At 46.6% G+C, this 8,518-nt stretch overlaps 1 protein-coding gene across 2 annotated transcripts in view; it reads left to right on the top strand.

The window, feature by feature from the left end:
• The first annotated feature begins 5,172 nt into the window (after positions 1-5,172).
• Positions 5,173-8,518, top strand: part of STON1 (stonin 1) — a 60,856-nt gene continuing 57,510 nt past the window's right edge. The window contains exons 1-2 of one of the 2 annotated variants that reach the window (XM_032292162.1): positions 5,173-5,263; positions 5,694-5,876. The gene's annotated coding sequence lies outside the window, so the exon portion shown is untranslated. The remainder of the gene's footprint in view (positions 5,264-5,693; positions 5,877-8,518) is intronic. The other variant, XM_032292163.1, reaches the window with a different exon arrangement.

Genomic DNA, 8,518 nt, shown 5'->3' with positions numbered 1-8,518 from the left:
TTTGAGACGGAGTTTCGCTCTTGTTACCCAGGCTGGAGTGCAATGGCGCGATCTCGGCTCACCGCAACCTCCGCCTCCTGGGTTCAGGCAATTCTTCTGCCTCAGCCTCCTGAGTAGCTGGGATTACAGGCACGCACCACCATGCCCAGCTAATTTTTTGTAGTTTTAGTAGAGACGGGGTTTCACCATGTTGACCAGGATGGTCTCGATCTCTCGACCTTGTGATCCACCCGCCTCGGCCTCCCAAAGTGCGGGGATTACAGGCTTGAGCCACCGCGCCCGGCCTAACATCACCACTTTTTAAGTTCATTACCCTTTGAAACAAAATGAAACAAAATTTACCTATAGGATTTCTAAACAAAAATTTTAAAAAGAATTACAAAGAAAACCCAGTTAGCTAAGAAAACCATCAAAAGAGTTGGAACAAAACATTCTCACCAAATGGCTATGAATTTAAGCCTTAATAATTCATAAAGAACATATGAATTCAGATGGAAAAACATGCAGTTTATAGTTTTATGTAGCATTAACCCTGGAAGTTGCTCTCCGATCTTAAAAGGCTTCAAACTCTTCTGTTACTTTTACATATGAATATAGCAACATAGTTGGTTGATGATGGCTAAGAAAACATCTGGCAGAGCCATATTAACAAGGGAATAGTTTGTTTTATGACAGAAGAGGAAGCTTCTGTTCTCGGCTAAGAGCCATGTCCTCAGATACCATGGCAATAAATGGAAAGCTTGTTGGTAAGTGGTTGCCTCTTTGTCTTAAATTTTTAAGCAGTTTAGTAGTTAGCTCCAAATTAGGAAATTAACTGGCAATCAAAGCATTAGAGCAGGAAAACCCATTATAGCTCTTCCAAATCTCTGGAAAAAAAAAAAAAAAGGTTAGCGAGCATTAGGATAGTTCTTTATAAGAAGAGGAATACGGCAGGGTGTGGTGGCTCATGCCTGTAATTCCAGCACTCTGGGAGGCTGAGGTGGGCGGATCACTTAAGGCTGTGAGTTTGAGACCAGCCTGGGCAACACAGCAAAACCTCACCTCTACTAAAAATAAAGTAAAATAAAATAAACCCTAGCAGGCTGTGGTGGCATGTGACTGTGGTCCCAGCCACTCAGGAGGCAGAGGTGGGAAAATCACCTGAGACCAGGGAGATCAAGGCTGCAGTGAGCCGAGATTGTGCCATTGCACTCCAACCTGAGTGACAGAGTGAGACCATGTCTCACATACACACAAAAAAAAGATTAGAATAATCGACTGGTAGATGGGAAAGCATTCTGGAATCTGTTGGCTTGTTTGCAGTTATAGGGGCCTCAAAAAGTATCTCCCCATTTAGAACCTTTGTGCTTGTTTTATCAGTGGCTTTAATTATCTCTCAACTCAGCCCCACTGCTTCCCAAAACACCGGATAGTTGTGGAATAGCTAAGTGATGACATCTTATAGGCCCAAGAATAGAAATAGCACAGATCTATAAGTCGATCAAGACAGTTGCAGGTAAGAAGAAGAAAAAAAATGGCACAGACCAGTTAACAAAGAGCAAAATGTCATTCACTTACATCTTGCTGAGATGGTGGAGAATATTCTCCCTTTCTTTGGCTTTCCTGTATTTCTTTAGGGCACCTCTTGTATTGTGGTCAACTGTCAACGTATCTCATGCAGTTATTCTCATGCATGCCATTTCCTGAACAGCAATAGATGCTGAGGAACTGTGCAGGAACTGTGCCTCATACTTACTCCCCAACAGTGCCTAGGAGAATGTCTTGTACACAGCAGGTTTTCAATAAATGCTAACTGGATACATTTTAGAAATCAGGCCAAGGGACTGGCCAGCTGTAGCAATGGTCAATGTAGCTCAACTACACTCAAGAGGATCCCATCTTCAGGACAAAGACAGTCAATCTTGAGCCATTCTGAACTGATTATCCTACTTCTAAGTATTACTGATTTCAACTGGCATTTCCAGGGAAGATGTAGGCTTTTTATTTATCGCTGGAATTTTCCATCCAAAGAGTATTTGGGTTTATTTATAGAAAAAAAATCGTTTAAAAACAGTGTGATTGTTTATCAAATATCAGAGCAAAATGTGTCATGCTCTCAAGCAGTAATTTTTAAATTTTTTCTATTTCAACTATTGTTGAAGCCATCCACTTCATAAGTGGGTAATTTTATGGTTTTCAAAAGAGCCGTATTTGTTTTGTTTGTTTTTTTTGAGATGGAGTCTTGCTCTGTCGCCCAGGCTGGGGTGCAGTGTTGCTATCTAGGCTCACTGCAACGTCCACCTCCTGGGTTCAAGCAATTCTACTGCCTCAGCTTCCCGAGTAGCTGGTATTACAGGCATCTGCCAACACACCCTGCTAATTTTTGTATTTTTAGCAAAGAGGGGCTTCACCATATTAACCAGGCTGGTCTTGAATTCCTGACCTCAGGTGATCTGCCTGCCTCAGCCTCCCAGAGTGCTGGGATTACAGGCGTGCCACTGTGTCCGGCCAAAAAGCTGTGTTTTGAATGAGTGTTAAAATGTAAATAGAGATTTGCTGTTGCCAAATTTTTAGAGAGGAATGTTCCTGCCAAGCATTAGGACTCAGCGTGTCCCTCCCCTTGAATGTATATTAAATGATCCTGACAGCTTCAGCTGACATGAGTTTTGAGGAATTCGAAGCCAATCTATTAGGTCATATCTACAGATACTTTGGAGACCTTTTGTTAAACAGTGGGGAAGCTCTAAATGTTTCCATGAAAAAGCTGCCAGAAAGAGAAATCTGCTAATAAAAAGGAGAATGACATAGTTCGAGGGTCTACTTATTGTAAAGCAGGGAAAGAACAGTAACTGGAGTAAAATGAGGTCACAGCTGTGACGAACGGCTGCGGTGGCTTAGCTATTGAGGCCACACTAAGCTGTTTACCACCAGATTTTGATACAAAGAGACACTACCAGAAAGGATCCTGTGGACATATGTGGTGAGGTTGCAAGAAATAAATCTTCATTCATGAAACTGGCAACCTTTGGGGCAATGTTGAATCACACAGAAGGGGAGGGCCTGTCCTTTGCAGAAGATAAAATGGTTTTCAACCAACTGTATTTGGTCTTTAGAAAATTATGGGCCTATTTGCTTTGCAGAAGTGTCAAAATTTCCAAAAAAGATTTCTTTCACCAGGTGGCTACCCACTAATAAAGGCCATACTGCTTCTTTCAAAGATGACAGTATTTAAAAGGTGCATACAGAACTCTATGTAAATGCAATGACGATTACTGTTTGTCATATGTCACTGCTTCCTGCATGAGTTCTGTCTCCAGTTAGCTGTGGCACTTTCTGAGATGGGCTGGTCTCTTTGGAAGGCCCACTGGTGAAAAGTGGGCTGGACATAGGACCCAAAATGTTCAATTTGGGGATTCAATTTGAGGACCCCAAAATGCCTGGGTCAAAGCAGGAGGACGACAACGAGTTGCCACTTCTCTTTTTCTTCCCTTCCTCCTGGTCCTGCTTCCTGCATCCTCCTTGCTCCACTTCTCTCAGATCTTACCGGGAGCCTGACTTAGGGGCCCAGTACCTGTCTGGTTCCATGGAACAATCTCTGACAAGTCAACCAGCCAGTCAGTTGACTGGAGGAAGGCAGCTGGACGAAATGAGAGGCTGAGAAGAAACCAGTGTCTTTTTCTGTGTTTAGGATATGTTAAGCATAAGCACAATTAGCAGTTTTATCTGAGAATAAAAGTATCCTAAATAGTTCCTGGCTGCGTGATTTCAGGCCGTCAAGGAGTGCCCTCTTGGATTGTCAGTTTTCTTCCTCAAAGCCCTGAGCACAGGTTCTTAACACTGGCTGGGTGTCCAATTGGGTACTGAATATATTTCCAGTTCACCTGGGAACTCCAAGGTCAAAAACAAGGCTACACCTGAAAGAACATTTAAAAGAGAATTACTATTATGCAAATGCAAGGAAGTGTTTACAAATTTTCACCAACTCTGGGTGCACTGCCTATGAGTTAGCCCAGCTTCTCAAGGAAATTTATGATTAAAGAAAAAAGAATTCTCTGATTTCCTTTCCATCTGCCAGCATAGTAGTACTTCGAGTTGAGATGCTCACCAGGGCCTCCTAACCCCTCTCCTTGAATGCAATCTCTCTCTTCCCAGGTAGTCCATCCTGCATTCCTTTAAACCAGTATTTCTTTTTCGCCATTTCGAATCCTCAAGGATTCACTGGCCGCCCACTGTGCGCCTTCGCTTAAAAACTTTCAGGGATTTCCTACATTCTGCTTAGTGCCCAGTTCCACCTTCCCACCTAAACATTGTCCACTTCCCCTAAGCCTTCCAGTCTGGCCAATCTCCAAAGCACCAGGCCCTGGGGCCTAAAATGCCCTCTTCTATTCCCTCTGAGCCTGTTCCAACCCAGCTCAGTCTCTCATCCTGGGCTTGGTGTCCCTCCAGGGTAAAGGGGTTGGGAGGGAGGCAACTTCCTTCATTCTGACTGGCTCCCAGTGAGGCATCCCTACTTGAGGAAGAGGTTGAGATGCCAGTGACTTGCCTAGAGTTATTTGCCAGCCGGCGATGGAATAGGGACTGCAAGCCATCCTGCAACCTCTCGTGGGAGAACAACTCCCCTTCTCCCTCTCTCTGCACTCTGCAGGCAGCACAGAGAGGAGGCATCTGGACGTATTTACCTCCTCCCCGCCCCCATAGCTTGGCCCTCACTAAGCTATCTTGTGTCCTTCCTCCTGCTGAGATTGATTCGCCCAGGAAGGTGGGGCTTCATCTTTACCTTTCAAAAGTAATTATTTAGTTCTTCGAATCACAAGGTGGGGGATGGGGTGGGGTCCAAGTTATTTGCTTCAAGTGGACATCGAAGCGTAACTGATACACCTACACCCCGTCCCCGCAGTTTTGCAGGAGTAGGGGCTCTCCCTTCCTGTGGGAGGCTGGAGACTCTGGGACAGAAGATGCGCTGGAGGGAAGAGAATGGAGAGTCGGACACCAGAAAAACTTTGGGGGATTCGGGGTGGGAACGAAGGCGTGAAGCTAGAAGGGAGGCTCAGCAGGGGAGGAGGGGCGGGCGCCGGAGTGGGAGGAGTCACTGCGCCAGGGCCGCTCCTCCCCGCCCTCCACTCTGCGGCCCGGGGCCCTCCTCCCCTCCTCCCCTCCTCCCCTCCTCCCCCTCCTCCCCCTCCTCGCCTCCTCCCCTCCTCCCCTCTTCCTTCTCTTTTCCCTCCTCCTCCTTCTCCCGGTGTGGATGGCGGTGGCCAGATTCGGAGCCCCAACCGCGCTGCCGGTGAGTGACCAGCCCCGGGGGACAGAGACGGGGAAGCCTGGGAACCCCTTCTCTAAGGTGGGGCCTCGCGCCGTCTCTGGGAAAGTTTGCGGGCGCCCCGGGACTCGGGCATCTCCGGGGCCGCTCGGCGTCTCCCCATCTCCCCGCGCCCGCGCTGGCCGGCCCCAGAGGCGCCCTGGGGCCCGCAGAGGGGTGGCCCCCGGGCAAGGACTCCTCGCCTCCCCTCTTCTCTGAGGCTGCTGCTGGGACCGGGGTCCTACTGTAAAGAGAAAACTCAAACTGCAAAGAAAAGAATATCGTCTCAGTTCTGCGGGCGGGGGCCGGGGGTTGTTCTCACCCGCGCGCGGCCCCTCGAGCTCTCGGACCCGGCCACCAGCTCTGCGCCTTTCACGCCTCCCTCGGGGCCTCTATGTCTCTCTCCCGCCCCCAGACTCTCACTTCTTTCTGGCTGCTGTTATTTGGCTGCTGCTCCCTCCCTGCTCCCTGGGACCTCAGCTCGGACCTCAGCTGGTGCCTGCAGCCCGGGAGTCCCCTCCTGCCCTGGAAGGCAAGGAGTCAGGCCAGGGGGCCACTGCTGCGGGGGCCACCACACTGGCCCATATATTTCCTGAAGGTATGACATTCACTGGGTATTGGGGTTTGGACCCCTAGGACCCACAAATTGAGCCTTGTGGGTATGGGAAAAATTAAAATATATTCCTCCTTAGGATGTACTGCTTCTGTTGGTTTGGCATCTTTTGATTTTTAACCCCCTGTGCTTTCTTCTAATAATAATGATGCTTCATGGAATTAGCATTTCTAATATCTAAAGACAGAAAAAGGAAGAAAATAGTAAATGGAAGAGATAGAATGCTTGCTAAAAATACTCATTTTTGACTTCAGTCCTCACTTGACTGTTTTTCTGGGAGATAGAATTTCAGTGGAGCTTGTTTTCAGACTAATCCCAAACATGATTACAGCCTCCTCCAGGCTAGAAGTTTGAATTTGCCTGACATGCACCACAGTGTTGGTATTCCCAGCCTGGCATTCCCATCTGCATAGCTCTAGTCTCCCTCCTAACCCCCCCTCACTCCCATCTTTCTCATAAAAGGGAGCTGTGAAAACAAGGCAATGGGAGAGGCTCAAATGAGCGGGACCACATAATAAAAACAGCCCTACTTATTTTAATCCTGAAGCTATGGCCTCCCCTGGACTCTGATTGGGTGGAAGAAATGTTTAGTTCATTTGTGTGGTTTTTATGTCAGTAGTTATTATGGTTGAATCAGTGTTTCCATGGCAGGCTTGCTTCTCTTGGCACCATGGGGAGCCTATTAATTCTCAGATGGGTCTGGACAGATAAGTCTGGAGAAATTTTTTTTCAGGGCTTGACCTGGGCTGATATTGCAAACCTCTGCACACTCAGAACCAGAGCAGCCGGGAGCAGTCTAAGCTGGGGTTTTCTTCCAGGTGACCTGGGAAGAAAAAGCTCTACCAAGGAGTGAACAGCGTTGCTGGGGGATGTTGGATGTTTACATTTTTAGGAAGAACACACTTCTCAAAAACTTTGGCCATTCCTGTTTCCATACAAACAATAAATGTGGTTGTAATAAATGTAGTAGATCAGATTCTGAACAACCCATTAAAAAACAGGTCCAAGTATTAAACCATTTGGAAATAAAGATTTTATTTGAATTCCACTGGAAATAAAGGAGTTTATGTTAAAAAGGATGTAATTCACTTCTCTCCACTGATTCAGATTGACAGTTTCCCACTGGTATGAATCAGTTAGGTTTTACTGTGGTCTCAAAACATCATTGAGGCAGGGCACGGGGCTCATGCCTGTAATGCCAGCACTTTGGGAGGCTGAGGCGGGTGGATCACTTGAGGTCAGGACTTTGAGTCCAGCCTGGCCAACATGATGAAACCCTGTCTCTATTAAAAATATAAAAGCTAGCTGGGTGAGGTGGCAGGTGCCTGTAATCCAGCTACTCAGGAGCCTGAGACAGAAGAATCATCTGAACCTGGGAGGCAGAGATTGCAGTGAGCTGGGAGATCTTACCACTGCACTCCAGCCTGGGCAACAGAGCAAGACTCTGTCTCAAGCTGCTGAAGAGGCGCAAAAAAGCCTAGCTGATAGGAAAGTGTTATGTCGTTCATTAAAAAAAGAAGCCCAAAAAAAAAAAAAAAGAAAAGCACCGAACTTGTTTGGCCCTGTTCCTTAGAAAAACAATGTACTATGTTCAGATAAAAATCTTCAGTTTCTTCCTCTTCCTGAGAATTTTTAATAGTGCATTTAATATCCTGGAAGTCAACCTTAAACTGTTTAGAGAAAAGTTGCCTTTCTGCCTTGTCCAGCTTTTGCACCACCTCATGAACTGCTGTTAGACTGGATGGTTTGCCATGGGCACAAGAATCTGTCCAGCAGTCTGAGGAAAGGCTGGGGATGTAATGAAGGCCACGGGGGCCTAGCCCTAAGGAGCAGGTGGTCTGGATGGTGAGATGAAGGTTGCATCTCCAGACAGCCATAAAAAGCAGCTGGTGATCATCTGGACAGGTCAGATGAGTTGGAAATATCAATACATGAAGTGTGGGACCGGTGGAGAGGAAGGTAGGTAGAGGTGGTTAAGAAGCAAAATGACGCAAATAACGAAAAGGGCGGGCACAGTGGCTTATGCCTGTCACCCTAGCACCATGGGAGGTGGAGGCCGGAGGATTACTTGAGGCTGGGAGTTAAGATGAGGGCAACAAAGTGAGACCCCATTTCTTTTTTTTTTTTTTTTAAAGATGGGGTTTCACCATGCTGGCCAGGCTGGTCTTGAACTCCTGACCTCAGGTGATCCACCCACCTCGGCCTCCCAAAGTGCTAGGATTACAGGCATGAGCCACCATGCCCAGCAGAGACCCCATCTCTTTTTTTTTTTTTTTTTTTTTTAAAGAATAAGCACTAAGCTTGGACTCAAAGGTTCCAGGTTCCAGTCTGGCCTGCTGTTTATCAGCTGTGACCTTGGAACACTCAAGAACTGTCACTGTTTATTGAACAACTCAAATTTGCCAAGCATTTTACGTTCATTTCTAAAAATGTCAGAAACTCCGCAATAATTACTGAGCCCCATTTTGCAGATTAAAACAGAATAGGCACAGAGAGGTTTAATGACCTGCTCAAGTCCGAACAGCAATTTGCTGAGCCAGGAACTAGCTCTGGGTTTTATTTTTCTGACTCCAAAGGCTACTACTTTTTACAATACCATGACAAATAATTTTCCTTTTCTGAGTTTT

Source organism: Sapajus apella, unplaced genomic scaffold (genome assembly GCF_009761245.1).
Source record: "Sapajus apella isolate SASKATOON/1434 unplaced genomic scaffold, GSC_monkey_1.0 scaffold26, whole genome shotgun sequence".
Lineage (NCBI taxonomy): Eukaryota > Metazoa > Chordata > Mammalia > Primates > Cebidae > Sapajus > Sapajus apella.
The sequence above is the reverse complement of the archived record's forward strand: the minus strand, read 5'-3'. Positions and strand labels throughout refer to the sequence as shown.